This window comes from Corvus kubaryi, unplaced genomic scaffold, assembly GCF_017639235.1.
Source record: "Corvus kubaryi isolate FWS band 111438036 unplaced genomic scaffold, C.kubaryi_AGA036_p1.0 37395, whole genome shotgun sequence".
Taxonomy (NCBI): Eukaryota; Metazoa; Chordata; class Aves; order Passeriformes; family Corvidae; genus Corvus; species Corvus kubaryi.
Genome location: NW_024581134.1, coordinates 5005156 through 5023457, shown reverse-complemented (window position 1 = coordinate 5023457; position 18302 = coordinate 5005156). Strand labels below are relative to the sequence as shown.

General features: G+C 45.4%; 1 protein-coding gene across 3 annotated transcripts in view; it reads left to right on the top strand.

Annotated features, from left to right (window-relative positions):
• The window catches only part of AMOT (angiomotin), a 57790-nt gene that overhangs the window by 5731 nt on the left and 33757 nt on the right, over positions 1-18302 (top strand). The window contains exon 1 of one of the 3 annotated variants that reach the window (XM_042039870.1): positions 5244-6049. The exons of 1 other annotated variant lie outside the window; for it this stretch is intronic. The gene's annotated coding sequence lies outside the window, so the exon portion shown is untranslated. Of the gene's footprint in view, positions 1-5243; positions 6050-14445; positions 14585-18302 lie in introns of those variants that run through there. One more of the 3 variants, XM_042039871.1, reaches the window with a different exon arrangement.

Here is an 18302-nt window from a genome sequence, read left to right as displayed (position 1 = left end):
TCTTAGGCTTTATGATCATTGAAATATCAGGATTAGCAAGTCTGGTTTTTGCTGCAGAGCCTGCTGTGCATCTTGTTCGCTTGTAATTTCATACAATCTTTAGTCCTTGAGAGCAAACAAATACTGTGTTGAAGTTCAGTGCCTCCATGCCTTACTCTTAAAGCTCACTCTGGTCCAAATCCACTGGAAATTGAGGGAATATTTCAATTAATTCCAGCAGATTTTAAAGACACATCTCTTTTTAAGGAGACTTGAGAGGCAAGAGTGCAGAGGGAAGGGAGCAAGAGAGAAGCAAGGGAGATGGTCAACTTTCCTACATCAAGGTTGTTAACATATGATAGACATCAGATAAAGGCTTACAGGTCTGTGTTTGGGAGAAGAACAATGTCTAAGGAAATCTCTTTCTCGAGACCAACCTTATTTTGCCCAAACTACATTTAACTGTGGAACACTGGGATGTGAATGTGTTTAGGGCAAAGCTGAAACATTTGTTTTTCCATAGTTGGCAGTTGTTTACCGCTCTCCTGGATACACTGCTCTCTTCTGCAATTCTGCATAGAGAGGGGCCAAGGTTCAGCAGTTAGAATAATTCTCCTTACAGGTGGTACCTGATCAATCACCTCACGGGTGACATGTCACTGCTGACCTCTATATTACATTTCACTGTGGTGAGCTGTTCCTTTCCCCCCCTTCCTTGCAGGCCTTTTCTTCACCCCAGGAACCATGCTGCACTTGAGTTACAACCCATTAGAGGTACCTCCCAGACTGACAGACTTAAAACTCTTCACACACAGCAGCATGAAAAATCTTAGATGAGCTGGGGCTGTGTTACGGTGTAAATCACAGTAGACACAGGGCAGGAAGTTGGCTATGCAGAAGTTTCTGTATCAGTTACTTCCCTCCCAGAAGTTATGTGGTCATCAAAGTTTTATTGTGTAGAATTGGTGAAATAATACATTTGTGTGGAAAGACACAGGAGTTACTTAGTGAAGGTCAGAGGAATAAATAGTGTGTAACTGTTCCTGCTCGTGTGTTTGGAAAAGTAGAATTTTTCTAGCAATTCCACACATGTCAGGTTTGATGGTAGTAATTTCTGGTGCTGTTGGTCTGTGAATAGCTGTTGTTGCCATCTTGGTGAATGATAACTCATGTAATTCATGCCTCAGTCTCCTGTCTGATTCTGTTTCCCTTCAGAAATGGTAGCTGCTCTCCAGCTGTACCCAATGGCAGGACCCGAGGAAGCCTTTCAGGCTTTGTTACAGCTCAGGGCCGGATGTGGCAGCAACACCAAATCCTCTGTGTATGACTTAAAGATAGCCAGGGCCACCCTGAAGGTGCTGGGTGCTAAAACCAGGTGGTAAAACAGCAGCAAAAGCTGCAGTACTGCATGTCCAAGCTCACTGTGCGTGTGGGCAGCAAGGCAGGGCCTCTGCAAGTGCAGACTGAGCTCCCAGCCTGACTTTGGACCAATTGTCCAACCCTCCTGTACCTTGGTGCCTTCTGCACTCATTTTTTGGTGATTTTTAGAAGATTTTGAAATCTTTTAGTCTTGTTTTAATCTGTGTTCCCAAACATACTGGTTCGCTTACTTCCTTTTCTTCAATGAGTACCTGTCAAACTGACCTGGAAGTGTCCAAGGCCAGGTTGGATGGAGCTTGGAGCAACCTGGTCTAGTGGAATGTGTCCCTGCCCATGGCAGGGGGATAGAATGAGATGAGCTTTAAGGTCCCTTCCAATCCAAAGCATGCTGGGATTCTGAGTTTGGCTTCTATGACAAGAAATACACTCTCCCTTTTCAGAAGTGCCTATGCCTTGCTTCTGCTCACATTCCTGGCAAATATGCTCAGCTTCTCTTCTTAGGCTTTTTTACTATTTCCTGTATTACTGTCTCTTTACTGTAGGGTCATTATTTTGCCCAATAATGTATTTTATAGACAAAAACCCCCCTCACTTTGGTGGGGATGTTCTGTCTGGCCCCATGAGCTAAATGCCACTTCTGAGCCCTGCTGACACTTTATATTTATTTGCAAGAAGAAAAGCTCTGTTAAACTGGCCTAAGATCAGAGATCCATGGAAATTAATTCAAGCCCCTGTGCACTGTGCTGAGTGGATGCTGAACTGAGCTGTGGTGTGTCTGTACAGGAGGGATAATATCAGCAGCTTCCTGAGCTCCAGCTGCTGCGGACAAAGGGCGGCAGAGTTACAGCCATTCCTGGAGGGAGGAACTTTAAGATGGAGGAATTTTCAAGAATGTGAAGGACAACCTCTTAAAAAAAATTGTAGGTGGAGCAATTCCAGGTTTTCCTCAGCCCGGGATTTATTCTCCTACTTTGAACTAGTTGCCGTTGTAGCTCTTATCTTTTGTGCTTTTTAGCACAACCACCGTGACCTTTGTGTGATTGCATAAATTGGCCCCAGCACGCTGGAACAGTTATTAGGAACCCCTTTCTTGTGTTGTTTCCTGAATTCCCACATTGTGGCGTGATGTGTGTATGGAAACTGCTCGCTTCCTCCGCTGGCAGCCGTTCAGATGTGCTGGAGCTCCTGAGCACCGGGCTGGGCGGGGAGCTGGGTGAAGGGAGGATACAGGGGGAGAGTATTTTAAGGAAGAGAATTTGGATTTCATGCAGCTTTGTTCTTTTGCAGTTCTGATAAGGCTGGTATCTCCAGTTGTGTGGGTTGAACATGAGCAGTGCTCCTGGAATAGGCAGCAGAGGAGCCGAGGTTAACATGCCTCGGGCAAGGCTCGCTGCTCCCCAGTGCCTGCATGAGGCAATAGTTGTGCTTTGCTGATGACTCTACCTCCTCTCTTTACTCCCATATTTTCTTTGAGCACGTGGGAGGGAGACAGGATGTGTGACTGAAGCACAGTTTATAACTCTTTCCCTCACTCTAGATGTGCATTTCCCTTACAGCGCTGCCCCACAGCATCCAGCAAATGTGGGCTTCAGTAGCTGCTTCTGCACTGCCTTTTTTTTCCCCTTTGGTGCTTCAAACTATAAGGTTATGGGATGTTAATGAGCTGTTTACATGTGTTTCTACATTTCTTCCATTAAAACATTCCAGTGAATGAATGTTGATTATGAGGGGGGAAAAAATAGATGTTTATAGATGCTGCATTTGGGATTTCTGTAATTTGACTTCCTGAGTTTTTGTCCAAAGTCTTTCTTTTCAATGTTAAGAGTTGGGAATGTCGGAAAGGATTTATTTGCTCAGAGTGATTAAAAGGTAAATGGCTGAATCATGCCATCTCTCCTCACAAGAAGGCCAAATTTCACAGTGCAAGGATTTGACATGTGGCCAGTTTTGCACTTTCAGTTCTTTTTTGGAAACTGGTGGCATCTGAGGCCCAAGCCTTACCAAATTGGGGCTGCTCAGTGGGCTTCATATTTGCATGATCAGGCCTTTATGTATTAATCAGCTGTGGACACACTGTGAGAGCTGCATTCAGTTTTTTGTTTCACTCCTTTTTGAAATTACAAGGTAATGACCAGGAGCCAAGTGGAAGCTGTCACTGGGAGATTGTCCTCCTCGGGAGTTCAGGACAGGAACGACCTCACTGGGGGAGGATTCCAGTGCTCCCTATGCAAAAGCTGGAGGAGGAGGTGGATTGTGAGAAAGGCAGGGTACGATTATTTGTACACAAATAAGTCCCAACTGAAGGACCAGTTTGTTATCTCTTGGCCTTGTTTAGACTGGGGATTTGCCCTGATTACAGGGATTGGGTGAGAAGTTGGTGTTGCTTAGCCCATTTCAGAACAAGAGCTTTGCCTCTCTGATGCAAAGACTGGTTCCACTGCAGAGCTGACTGTGTTACTGCCATTACTAATCCTCTGTTAGCTCTTCCAAAACATGACTGCATTAGGTCTTTCTTTTTAGCAACATTTTGGGATCCTTTTACAGGCTTTTGAATGGGGACACATGCACAAAGGTGATGTGTTCATGCTTTGCTGTAAAGGTTATGGAATGTTTGAAGCTAAACTGTTTTAGGAGTTGAAATTCCACAGTGTGATTCCAGGCACTGAAGACTTCAGCAAAAGCCACCTCTGAATGTGGCCACCATCTTTTTATCATGTGATAAAATGCCGAAACACAGCAAAATCAGAGTTGTATTCCGGGAGAACAACAAGTGTCTTCAGTCTCTTCTTTCCACTCCACACTGACCATTATTTCCCGCTGTGGCGGAGTAGTAGCAGTCTGTGGATATTTCCTATTAGGATAGCCTGAGCTTTGGAAGATCACATGATGTACATTTTGGTTTTAAGGAGAACATTATATACAGGGATCTCCTTTAATACCCTGCCTATGTGCAGTTAGCATGATCATTTCTTGCCATACTTTTCATTTATTTTCAGCTTTTGGCCAGTGAAAAGGAGAGTGAGTCCTGGGCTGGCGTACGTTGATATATATCCATTTCACTCCAGTGGCTTGGCAGCTTGGTTTTGATGGGGCTTCCACAGGTGCCCAAGTGGCTCCTCCCGCAGAGGGACCAGGGCTGTCCTGGGGGCCACTGGGCAGAGCATCACTGGCCAGGTGAGGGAGGGGATTGTCCTGCTGTGCTCTGCACTGGGGTTTTCTCGCCTCGAATGTTTTGAGCAGTTTTGGGCACCACAATATAAAAAAGACATCAAGCTTTTAGAGAGTGTACAAAGGAGGCCACGAGGATGGGGAAAGTTCTAGATGGAAACTCTTATGAGGAGTGGCTGAGATCACTTGGTTTGTTCAGCCTGGAGGAGGCTGTGGGGAGACTCACTGTGGTCTTCAACATCCTCCCGAGGGTCAGTGGAGGGGCAGCTCCGATCTCTGCTCTCTGTGAGCAGGGTCAGGAGCCAAGAGAACGGCTGGAGCTGTGTCGGGGAGGTTTAGGTTGGGTATTTGGGAAAGATTCTCCCCTCGGAGGCTGCTGGGGCACTGAACATGCTCCCCAGGGCTGGTCACGGCCCCAAGGCTGCCAGAGCTGCAGGATGCACACGCTCTCGGGGATGCACAGGGTGGGGTTGTTGGGGCGTGTGTGCAGGGCCGGGACCCGCAGCGGCTGCTCGCCGTGGCTGCCGTGCGGCTCGGGCCGGTCCGTGTGTCCGTGTGTCCGCACACAATAGCGGCGGGCGGGCGGAGCGGAGCGGAGCGGGGGCGGTGCCGCGGGCGGGGCGGGCCCGGGGGCGGCGGCGCTTCCTGCCCGCCCCGGCCCAGCGCGTCCCGCGGGCCGCCCGCGCCCACAGCAGCGGAAGGAGGCGGAGGAGGGAGCCGAGCCGCCCGTGCCGTCCGCTCCGCTGGGCTCCGCTGGGCTCCGCTCCGTGCCGCCGAGGCTGCCCCGGTGCCGCTCCGCCGCCGCGCACAGGTAACCGCGGAGAAGCAGCGAGCGGAGCCGAGCCGAGCCCGCCCGGGCGCGATGCCGCGGGCCGCCCTTCGCTACCGGGGCCGCGGGCGCTGCGACTGCCCCGGGCGGCGCTGCCACTGACAGCCGAGCTGCCACCGCCGGGACGCGCGGACTTTCCCCTCTTTGTGTTTATTCTGCCGCCCTCGAGGTACCGCTATCCTCCTCCCAGCGACCGCGGGCAGGTCCTGGCTGACTCTGGGATTTTTTTTTTTTTTTTTTTACCCTTCCAGCTCGATTGCCTGTTCTGAAAGTATATTTATTTATAATAAAAGAGAAAGTCGAGCCACAAATCCAGTTCGTATCACATTCCCCGTTCTGTGGAGTCCGGTTTATTTCTGCGGTTAAAAAAAGTTTACTCCCCCTCCTCCAGTTTTATTGACACTGAGGATGAAGAAGGGTTTGCAAATGAAAGCGCCTTGAAATACAGCATCTTTTGGAGACAGCTCTGCAGTTCTCCAGCCCGTTAAATCTCGAATTCCACCCTTTGCCCCTGCTGAATCCACTGTTCTGCCCTTTACTCTCTGGGGTAAAAAACCAACCAACAACAACAAAAACCCGAGGGGAAAAAGAATACCTTTGGCAGCAGGGAAGCTTTGTGTGACTGACCCAACGAGCTACAAGTGTCCAGTTTCTGAAAAGAAGAAAACCCTTTTGTCTTCAGCAGATCAGTAGGTAAGAGATGTGCTCATGCTGCAAGGGACTCGGCATTCTTTCTTCAGTCTAAACCTGGGAGTTAGACTGGCTGTCTTCTCTGTCAGCTTTTGTCCATCACTTCTCTCTCCTGTAAAGTTTACTTTTCATCTTGCAAAATTCTTGCAAAAAAACCCCCAAAAAATACACTCATCCACCTATTTCACCAATGGTAGTAAATTGCCAAAATGAATAGTGGTGTACTTGTGTGTAATTGGATTGAGTAAAACTCGGTGGAAGTCGCTGAAGTGGGTTTGTGTCAGGCTGTGTTTGAAAGCAGCCGTTTCTTGTGGTGCTCTTTTCTTTTGAGAAAATAATTGCAGTCATTGTGCTTGTAATCCACGTGTTGAGATTGTCTTTGCTGGTCGTGCTCCACAGAGGAGCACGTATGTGCATTCACATGTGCATTTATGTATCACACGTGCAAACAGGGCTGCCACGATCGACTGATTTCTTGTTTCACATTGGAATTTGTTTTACATTAAGTGCTTTACTGCTGTGTCACAAGGTGTAAAAGTGTTGCACCCATAATTAACACGCCTTAACAGATTATTGAACATGGTCAGGAGCATGCTTGGCACTGCGCAGAGTGAATATGAGGGGATGTTTTCTTTGTTTTGTGATTTTTTTTTTTTCGAAGTAAGACTGAAAACTCAGCAGGGACATGTGCACATAATAACTGGATGGAGGCCCAGTCTCTGTGCAGGGAAACATATTTTGCAGAATACTTCTTTCTGTAGGGGCCGAGTGCTGAGTGTGTCCTGGTTTACAAGTGATAATACCACAGGGAATGTCTCATTTTCCTTCTCCCCCAGCTCTGTATCTACATTCCTCCTTCCCCTCCTTCCTTCTTTGCTACCAGCCATTTCTGCAAGGGAAAGACCCGTGGAATTTTGTGTGGCTAGTAGTAGGAGTCCTTGTGTCAGGGAAGATTGTATTGTTCCCTGTGGAATCACACAGCATCCCCCAGCAGGAGGAACTGCGTGTTCATGTGGTGAAACCAGCCTTGACATCGAGCTCTTCCCCACTGCGTGGGTTTTTCCTGTGGATGATACAGGAAATGCTACATATTGGTCTGTCCTGCTCCCTGTTCCTCCTTCTTTTTTAAGGTTTTTTTTCCCTTCCTCTTTCCTGGGGGGATTTCTGTGGGAAAAGAAAGCAGAAAAGTTGGGACAGCAAGTCTGAGCTGCTGGACCCTCTGAGAACTGGGGGTGCCTCAGTCTCTGCTGAGGTGCAGCAGCCAGTGGGGCACCTTGTGAGGAGCCTAGGGCAGGTGACTGACCAGAATCCATCCTGGGGCAGAGGACAGGGCATTGGTTTTGGCCGCTGGCTCACATTTTTCTGCTACCCTTGACTGTTTCTGAGCACTGAGCCTTTCTACCAGGTCAGGGTGGGAACACAGGAGCTGTGTTCTCGAGCTTTCCCTACACCCTCGTGCTGCTCCCATGTGAGTGATGGGCAGCATCACGTTGGTTTTTCAGGGCTGCTATGAAAACATGAACCCTACCATCAGGACCATGACCCTGTTAAATCTCTGGGTCAGACTTTCACCAGGGTTACCTCAGTGACTGCTCCTCGAGGGAGTAGGGTCATGAGCTGACCCTGGAAAAATTTGTGCTGTAGCTGAAGTTGCAGGTTCATCTGGGACACCTGGTCTTCCTCTCTTTTACTTCCAGGACACTTATTTGCAACATAACCCTGTCCATCAAAGATTCCTGGGAGCCACAAAGACAACATAGAATGATTTATTTTTCTTGAGGAAAGGGTGGGATTTCTAGATGGAGGGAATGGGGGTGCCTGCTCATCCCACAAGCTCTTTGTCTTTAGGATTCTGGAGGTGTTTTGCAGGCAGCGCTGGCTGCCCTGGGGAGGGGGCTGGCAGAAGGGAACTGGGCAGTGTGGAGTGGGCAGAATGGGCCACGTGGTGGGACGTGGGATTGGAGTTTGCCATGACACTTATTTAAATTGTGCTGGCTGGTTAATGTGCTGGTAGCGTGGTTCATCATCCTGCCTGTTCCTGGTGACACATGGCATCAGACTGTGCCATAAACGTGGGACAGTCATTCCCCTTTCCTGAAGCACACTTCGGACTAATGCTTCGTAGCAGAGAATGCCACAGCTGGGCCACAAGGTTTTCATATGCCTTTGATACAAGTGTATAAAAATTCTCTGCCGCCTCTAATACAGCTCAAAGGGCAGCTGATTTAGACGTGCCTAAGTGTTGAGGTCAGGAGATCACATTCCATAGGTTACTAGATGAAAGTGCTTCAAGAGGACATAGCATAAATATTTGATTTATATAGAAGGGATTGGTGCAAATCCTTTTGTTCCTTCCACAAAGATGTTCTGGAGGAAAAACGCTGTTAGGAGGAAAAAAAAAAAACCAAACCCACGGAACAACAGAAAACTTGTAACTTCTTTGTGCTAGAGGAAGCTGGATGGTAACATAGTGTAGTATTGCTGAATTCCACTAAGGTTCTTCTCGTGGGATACACCGTCTTGGAGAACACTGAAGGGAACTAATGTTTTTAAGTGTAAAATGACTCATAATGCATGGGCTCTTGAGGTTGGGTTTAGCATTGTATGCAAACATTGCCAGCTGGTGGGGATCTTTTGGGATAAATAAGAACTATATTTGTACAAGGAGGCTTGAATGATGCATTTCAGATGCATCCTGATTAGCATAAGCTATTCACTTTGCAAAAGAATAGCCAGAATCCCAGAAGTGGAGATAATTTAATAGTTCTCTTGTTCTCTTTAGTCTGTCTTGCATCAGTAGACTGACCAATCTTTTTGTTTATTTAGAAATAAGGTTGCACTGCTTTGCTGCCACATTTTCCTAACCATGACAGTGAAATTGAGAATTTGCAACCCCCCAAGTTCTCAAAGCATAAATGCTTCTCCCACTTCTAGCCCTTCCTTTTGTTTCCAGTTGAGTGTAATGTGATTTTTTTTTTTTTTTTGGTGGCTATTTTGATAGAACAACTTGCACCATTTAATTCTTCCTAGGGCTCAGCACAATGATGCCTTGCTCCATGGCTGGGGCTCACTGTCACTGCAATGAACAAACAGCTCAAGTAAAATTCGAGCTCATTAATGCTTAATTTTCTTAACATGGAGCAAAATCTGAGTTTGGTGTAGATTGCTGCCATATTAATGTATACACAGGAATAGGTCTTCAATTTTAGAATTATCAACAGTCCAAGAGTGTGTTAATGTATAAATACTTCTGGCAGTGAAAGAATTTGTCTGTTTATACCCCTGGTGGGGCAGAACTCCTCGTGCAGTTCTTGCTTCTTTCTTACTGGTGGTTATTAAAGAGCTGCAGAGCTCTGCCCTGCTGGGAGGACAAAACCAATATAATAGAGTTCTTACACGTTAAGAACATGCATTAAACTAAAACCTGGCTCCAAACACCTGTAAATGATGCGATTCTCTGCTTGGTGCAGAATATGTTATGTGTTGGGTTCTGTTGTGAATTAAAAAGAAAACTATGACCTTGTTCCTGGCAAAAGGTTCTTGGATTAATAGATGTTCCCACTTTGGGCTGAAGTGTAAATGCTTTCAGAATAAAGTAAGATGCCTGTTTTCCCCCATCTGGCTGTCGTTGCACATTCCCACAGTTCAAGGTATTTTCAGACACTCACTTTTGAAGAAGTCCTCTCAAAGGGTTCCTAATCAAAGCAGCCTTATGGATTTTTTTTTTCTCCTTGCTATTGTGGACAATATAGTGGGAGTGGAATGTCCTTGGTTGCCAATGTTTGCTGCTAGGTATCCCCCTTCCATGGAGACCAAGTGTTTATAAAAGTGTGAGAACAGCCATTCTTGGGGATTGGCAATAAGGTCCAGGGCTCTCTTTCTCCTCTTCTGTCCACTGAAATACAAGAGAGGACTTGGTTCCTCATAGAAGTGTTCCAAACTGCCTATTGCTGGGGTTATACACTTTCAGGAAGCACTAGAGGATTTGTCAAAGTGATTTAGTCCATTGTGTTGAATCTGGGCCACAACCCATTTCTCTAAGCTCATTGCTTTCAGGAATTCTCTGCTTCTCTTACTTTCTGACGAGTAGTTACTTTCTAGGTTAGACTTCCACATACCCTTGTGCCTGATCCTCTCTGTGCACGTGCCCCATATGTGGCAGCAGCATCATATTGTAGATTTAAATCATTGTCTTTTATGAAAGAGCAGGCACATACCTGCCCTGTGAGTCCAGTCTGGCTGCAGGAGTTGTTAAACCCTTTTATACAGGAGAGAGTGTATTCCCAAACAGCTCTGGAATGCAGTGCTGGCCACAGGAAGAACTTCATCCTGCAGCCTCCATGGCCATACCTTCAGTCTTTGCAAAAGGTTCATGCTTTGGACAGATCTGAGACTGGGATTGTGTCCATGTGAAAGTAATGGACTGTATGGAGAACTCTGAAGTCAGCAAATATCCAAATTTTGCGTATTACCTGGCTCTCCAGAGTAGCCTTGAAATGTTGTCTTCAAGACAGAAAAAAGATCCAACAACTTTGGGGAAAACTAGTGTGAAGTTGTTTCTAGGAGCAATTAATTTTTAAATATGTAATTGAATCTTTTCTTACTGCCTGCTATGCCTGTAAGTGAAAGGAGTTTTTCGTGGTTGATGGAATTTGTGTTTACATGGACACTTGGATGAAATTTTTAAAGTAAGAATAGATTTGAAACTTACTTGTGTATAAATGGCCATTCAGGGCAAACCAGACATTTGATGTCAGTGGGAGCTCGGTGCCTGAGGAGTGAATAGGAATGGAAAATGAAGTATCATAAATAAAAAAAACCCTGTGAACAGAATTCAAAGGCCTATGGAAACAAACTTCTCAAAAAAAAAGGAAGTTTTCTTCTTCTTCTTTAAAATCTTGTCTTCGTAGAGTGGAGAGGTTTGTGTGAGGTGCTTGGCTTAGGTGCAGGAAGAACAGAACGTGTGTTGGAGCCTCCCCTGGTGCCTGGGGATGGAGCTGTGGCCATCCCTCGTGGTGGTTGTAGGATGTGGCATCCCTTGTCGTGGGCAGCTCCCGTAGGGCTTGGCTGGCCCTGGAAAAGTGAGGGCTCCCTCCTGTTCCCAAGAGCTGAGCGTCTCCTCTCTTCGTGGCAAGCAGTCTGCATTCTTGGTCCTGCAGAAGGGCTTCAGAGATAAATGCTGCCATTCATACTTGCTGCTTTTTTACTTTCTCGTCCTCTCTGAGAATGACTCTTGTCTAGTTTGGTTGTGTCTCAGCTTAAAATAACCTTTTTTTTTTTTTTTTTAATACGAAATATTTGAAATTCCTTGGGAGTTTGGAGAGGCCTTTGGTCATTTTCCTCAGTAAAAACTGTTGGGCTATATAAGGTTCCACCAGTATTGGTCACAGTATAGAACCAGACTTTGTGTAAATGACAAAAAAGTTCACTGATCCAATAAAATTGGTTTTTGAAGGCTTATTTGTATTAGCAAAGCACTTACAGTGTCTAATAGTAGACTAAGATGTTGTTGAACAGTTCTCTTATATGAATGTTTATGAATTAAACTAGTTTAGGATTTTGTTTAATGAATTAATTAGCATTTGTAAGACCTTGTCTGAGAGTTGTGTCACAGAAATATTTTTTTAAAATGTTTTGTGTCTCTACACAACTTGGTTTTTGAAAGAATTACTTAATATATTAGGATTATTTACTGTAACCCTCAAGGAAAGTAATTCCACATTTCAGTGACTTTGTTCCCATCAGGGTTTGGTGGACCTTTCCTGCTGTTCTAATTTGGGTGGTTCTGTGTTCAGCTGAAACAAATTTGATTGCTTCATACTAGGGCTAGCCTGTCTTGTTGTGGGGCTTGGGAAAACATATCTTCCTTGTTTTCCCATTGTCTTTTTGAAAAGAAACAAAGCTGAAACCTCCTCTGTATTTTTGGAGAGCAGCATTTTCAAAACCAGTGTGAGATGGCATCCCTGCCTGTGCCGGGGGGTTGGAATGAGATGGGTTTTAATGTCCCTTCCAACCCAAACCAGTCTGGGATCCTGGGAGAGCCTGTGGAGGTGCACGAGGAGGTGGTAATCTGGAGTTTTCTGGAGTCATCACAGCTGAGTGCTGATGTTTGTATTGGGTAAAAACAAATTTGGAATGCTTTTTACTGTACAATGATGAAGCTTGAAGCGCCTAAGAGCCATTATGTAGCCTGTTCCACCCTTCCTTTGGGTAAGATCAGGGATCCGTGGAGAGCGGGCAGAAAAGAGCACTCCGAAGTTACATGGAAAAGAGCAGCTTTTGCTCTTGTTGAATTGGGATTGGGTGTGGAGCACTTGGATCTCCTTTAAAAAAAGAAAAAGCAATAAAAAAAGCTTAGCACCCCTGGGGGGAAGAGTGGATTTAGCATGTGTTGAAAGCCCAGTGGATTTCTGATTTGGGGGAGTAGGGATGGCAATAGAAACTGTGTGTGGGAAACTGCTGGCCCCATCCCCTGCTGCTCAGGGGATTTGAAGGGATGCTTCCATGGAGCAATCTCAAAAGGCTGGGATGGAGATCAGGGCCCAGGGTGGTGCTGGGGGAGGCAAACTGCAGGATGTGTTCCCTTGGGAGACCCAGGACAGCAGCCTGGAGAGGCCCTGGCACTGCATTCCTCAGGCAGGGGAGAGCTGAATGCATTTCCTGCACCAGCCCTGCTGGCATTGACTGAGCTCTGAGTGGGAGCAGGGAAGGTTAATCACCTTGGATTTGTGCTCAAGGAGCCATGTGTTACCTCTGGTTTCTGTGCATGAAGTTCATTTTGTTCATTAGAGCTCTAAATCTTTAACTATTTTTCTGCAGCTGCTGAGGATCCTTTGCAGAAGTATCTTCTCCAGCTGTAGGAAACACTCAGAAGGTTCCTCTGCCTTCTGCTTGCACAAGTCCTGGGATGCCAACATCCTTGATCCATTTAGGCAGAATCTGTGCTTGCTGCTCCTGTTACTACAGAAAATCTTTCTAGCAGTGATGGAGTTTATATTAGCAAGGAAGAAGTTGTGCTGGTGTGGTTTACATGAGGTTTCCTAAGCAATACACCTAAAACAAATTATTTCCTACTGTAACTGCATCTGTTTTAGAGTGGTTGCTGGAATACTTGCATTGAAAGAAATCAATTCCCTGAGTGACATAGTTGTGGCAACAAAAAACATCAATGTAGGCCAGGACTTAGCCAGTCATCACTGTGCTAAAATGAATGGAGTAATATCTTCCTCCCAGTGTGGTGGTGAGGCTCAATTAATCATCTTATAGGTAATTAAAGGTTTTTTACAAGGTGCACATGAAAAGCCCATGTGGTTACGATAAAAGAACAACACCAAAACCACTTTTATAACATCCTTGCTGTCTAAAATGCAGTGGGCTGGATCTTCTGTAGGGTTTTACTTTTAATTCATATTTTTAACCCGTGGTACCTGCTGAGATCTCTTGGTGGTGTTGGGCTATCCCAGTACTGCACTAGGTTTGTGCCCTTCTGTGGGCCACAGCATCTGTGACTGACAACTGGCAAGGTTACCTGTATTTTAGCTGTTTCTTTTTCTAAAGGAAACAAAAAGCAGCCCTTAGACCAGAGGAGGGGCCATGCCTGCCTGCTTTCCGGATTCTGTGGTTAGTCCCGTTAAATTCTGTGAAACTGCTTTCTGAAATAAGAAGAGCTCCTCCATATGGGGGCTTAAAATAGTTTAAATTGTGGTATTGCTAGGAAAAGCCAGAAAATTCCATGCTAAAGTTAGGCCGTAGTGGTTGTTTTCTTCCCTGCATCCTTCTCCACCTACATTTTTTTATTTGTGTCAACTTATGATATAAATTTTCAGGATGTCACAACTGACATAGGAGGAAAAACTACCTTAAGGTGGCACAAAATGGATGTATCTGTTTAGGGATAATATTTCCATTGTTTTCAGGAGTGCTTAAGCTTTTAGGTTCGAATTTTGACTTTATTTTTAATGTGGATGGTGATTCCAATCTTGGGTTTGTTTTTTTTTTTTTTTTTTGTTTTATCTCAGCAGCAATTAAAAGAGTCTGATCCTATCTGTAGGGACAAATGATGCACTGTCAACATTTTGCTCCCTTCTGATAATGCACATGAAACTGGTTTGCGTGTTTGAAGATTACATTTTACTCTCACATGGTTTTCATTATCTGAGAGCCCCGAGGAGAGGCCTGGACTAAATCAGGGAAGGAATGGAGAAACCACACAATGCAATGAAACTGGTGCTGAGGCATAGTTGGGATAGTTGTGGGACAGGGGCTGCTGACGACAGAAGCAGGGCGCTGCCTGAGTGCCAGCAGCAGCAAGAAGTGGAGCATTCGCAAAAGACAAAACAAAGCTTGATGTTGAATTAAAACTGCGGCTTGGGCTTGCAGCAATCCCCCAGTTCTGCAAGGATAATTACTGGAAATCTGCGAAATTTCAAGCAGATGAATCTTGCTCGGTCTGTGCTGGGAGGCAGCCTCTGAAATGAGACCTGGTGTGGCTAAAGCTGCCTGAGCTTGAGCTGGTTTTAGCAAGAGGACGTCTAAAAGGTGAGATCTTGGCCTTTCTGGAGTTGGTAGCAGAGCTCCCATTGCCTGTGCTGGAATTTGTGTTTCACTAATTATGCAGAAGTGGCAGTACCTGCCCATAAAGCGTTGTGACTCTGCAGATGCGTGAGCAGTGTTAGGTGGTGCTGCGTAACAGTTTAAGTAATTGAATGGTGGGATGTCTTCATGAAGAAATATTCTCAATAAAAACAGCTGGTTTTCCTATTAGACTGGTATATTCAGAATAAATCCTCCTGCCCCTGTGACTTTTAAAATTTTATGGAGGAACTTGAAATTCCATAGCATTCTTTTCAAAATGCTTAAAAGCCATGACACATTCCTATTTATACCGGGCTTTCTAAGTGTTTATTCTTCTCTCTTTTTTTTTTTTTTTTCCTTTGTAATATAAAGCCTAAATTATGTTGGTGAAGATTATAGGAACTTCCCTGTGAAGAAATTGATACTTTTTAGTGAAGGGAGCAGTAATTCAAAGGTCAAGTAAGGTCTTCTCAGTTTTTTCCTTTGAGATGTTATTTAGAGGGGATCTTCCCATGTTGATGTCTTGACTTATTTATCTCCAGCCAGGCCAAGCAACTCACTCCCTTTTCTTCAGGCCTGCCAGGCTTCCCTGTGCCTGGTCCCAGTGACATGAGTGTTTGAGGGCTAGGGACAGTCTAAGCCTTGCTCAGGTGGACTCAGTTTGACTGGGAGAGTTGTTAAAACTGGGACCAGTCTTTGGTTGTTCTAGTGGCCTCTCGTTGCTGTAGCCCGATGATCTAATACAATGGGTATGCATCTTATTTGCCCCCCTCCGGGTGACATTGTTCTTGTTTTTCGTTAAAAGAAGGAAGTTTTTCTTGTTTGCCCGGTGACTCTGCCCTTCTGGAATGAAGATGAGTAATGCTGGCAGCACTCCATGCACCTGCTCGGTGCCACCCTCCGGGATCACCTGAGCCACGGGCAGCAGATGGAGGCAGGCAGGGCCGGGAGGGCTGAATGGGAGCTGGGGAGGTGTTTATGGTTGGAGTCTGGAACCTCCTCCTGGTTAGGAGCAGGTGCTAAAGTGCTTTCACAGTGCTGGGACTTGCTGAGTGCTGCCTTGCAGGTCTGGGTGTTGGCGCCAGACGTTGGGAACATTTATTCTCCAGGACTATCCTGATGTGTGTTCCCTCCCTTCCTCCTCCTCTTCCTCGGGTAGGACTGAGAGGAAGCAAAGAGCATTCAGTGATAACCTGCAGTATTCATTGAATAATTTGGGACCTCGCCTCTGAGTCCCTGGTGCTCCCAGCCACTTCAGAGTGAGTGTGTGTGCACAACAACCACAGTTCCAGTGATCTTGGAGACACCCAGGCTGAGTGAATTCTGCAGGATCAGGGATCAGCCTGCGGGGTTTGCGTGGGCCATGGAGCAGCGGAGTGTTTCCATTACCCAGGGGGTGACTCAGCATGGGAGCATTGCCCGGGGACCTCACAGCTGGTCCTGTCCACACTGTCTCTGTTTCATGTCCCCTCCTCTATTATAGAGTGCAGGTCTGTCTGAAGGTAACCCTGCACCTAAAAAACCAGCCTAAAACCTCATCTACCTGATAGCATCCCATCCCCTGCTGCCAACCAGGATGGGCAGTATCACGAGCACATCCTTTAAGAAAAAACACAGAATTACTTTGCAGAATTTGCATCTGGAGTTTGAAGTCTGTCACTGGATTGTTTCAGGTGTGAGTGACACAAAACTTCGGAGTAAAACTGAAAGTGCTTAACTGTACTTCAGCCCTGATGAGGTGGTGAACCTGTTCCCATCCCACCTGATGTGTAAGCTAATTAGCTCCTTGGCTAAGCAGTAATTCTGGGCAAGTATGCACAGGCTGTCCTCACAGGGACTCTTGCATTCCTCTTCGTTTCACAAGCTAAAGAAAGATGCTTCTCTTTGCTTGTGAGGTTATTATTGCTCCATGCAGGTTAATTGAGCTATAGCATTAGAGCCACTCATCAAACAGTGGTGAGTCGCTCACTTGTCTAAGCTTGTTTATTTTTATAATGCTGGAAAATATTTGCATGCTGTACAGAAATGTGCTGCTTTGGTTCCCTACAGCCTGGCAGTATTATCATTTTAAATTCTTCATTAATCTTCCTTCCTCACGAGGGACTGGCAAGGTTCCTGTGCATAATTACATGATGTTTAAGACAGAAGCTTCAGCTACTGGGTTTTTTACACAATGCCCTGCAAACATGAGGCTTTTCTTCCTTAAATAGTACCTACACTACCCCCTTTTATGCCCGTTCTTGATCTCAGCATGGTGCAGCACTATTTGCAATTCCTGTGTTAGTTCTACCAGTTCTAGGTTCTGATGTTTCCTCAAGAGCTTTTCCCTCAAGTTACCAGGAGTAATTTCAGACCAGAGGTTAGAATGAGGTGGAAGATGATAGAGCTGTGATGCTTGGGAGCAAATTGCAAAATTGCTTCAGCCTGGGAAATCTCACCGTGGTTCCTTGGATGAGATTTGATCTAAACCTGATTTCTCCTCCACTGGAGAAGGTGTTTCTGGGCTTTGTGGCAATGGAGAGTGCACTATCCAATCCATACAGTTTGGCAGAGTTGTTGGCAGTCTGATTTCAGCCTATCCATCATAATAGATGTAGGCTAAACCCCCAAATACGTCAGTTTAAAGTATCTACAGAACCTTCCCAATTTCCTTCCAGCTCTATCATAACAACTTTTCCAGTGCATCTCACTAATTTCCATCTTTGGCACACTGAAAACCGAAATTGCTGGAAGAGCCTGACACAAACAGAGTTTGGTGTCCAAATAAATAACACATGGGCTTCAGCACCGATAGTACTGTTCATTTTTGTGTTTAGTTAATAGAAAAGTTAACTCACTAGTTCTGCCAGGAGTTTCCAGCCTGCTCAGAAAGCAGATTCCAGAAATGCTGCCACCCAAATTAGTTGCACAAGATTTTCTTTGTTAATAAAAATAATGGGATAAAACTGGAAAAAAAAGGCTACAAGTCAATATTTAAATAAAGCGGATTTGTTGGCCAGAATATCCTTATGTTGTATCTCAGCCCACCTTTTGCTTTGGATTTCCAGGTTGATTTCTTGTTTACACCCACACTAAAATTAGTAGTATTCAGGTCTGGCAAATGTTTTCAATGTGAACTGTGCCCTCCCTCCATCAGCTCAGCAGAATGAGCTGGTAGTGCTGAGGAGTGAAGCTCTGCGTGTGAAATGGTTCCTGGAGCATTTGAAGGAGTTAAACATGCACAGATTGGATTTGTCTGTTGAAAAAAAAATCTTTAAGGCAGAGAGGCAGAGTCTCAAGCTGGGTTGTATCTTTGTATTAAAAAAATAAACAAGCCCCCTCCACCTCCTTAGATTTTTCCAGTTGAGACAAAAGAAATCTTTGGGTGGAAAGGCAGCATCATATTGCATAATAAAAGCCTTTTTATGCTCTAATAAAAAGGTTGCTCAGGGCAGCTTGGTTTAAAAAAATAAAAAAAGAAGAGTCAGTGATGATTCTGGTGTGAGGGGGATGAGGAATCCTTAACTTCTGTTGTGCAACACTGGGAAAAGAGGCTAGAAATTGCTCTAGTTATCTGCTATCTTTAATGCCTGGTTTAAAGGTTCTTTACTGCATATTTGCTGGCAGCTGCTTTCAATATATCCCTCTTGAGCTAAGTCACCAGTTAAGAATTTGACATTAGCTGCTTTTTTCAACCACCATC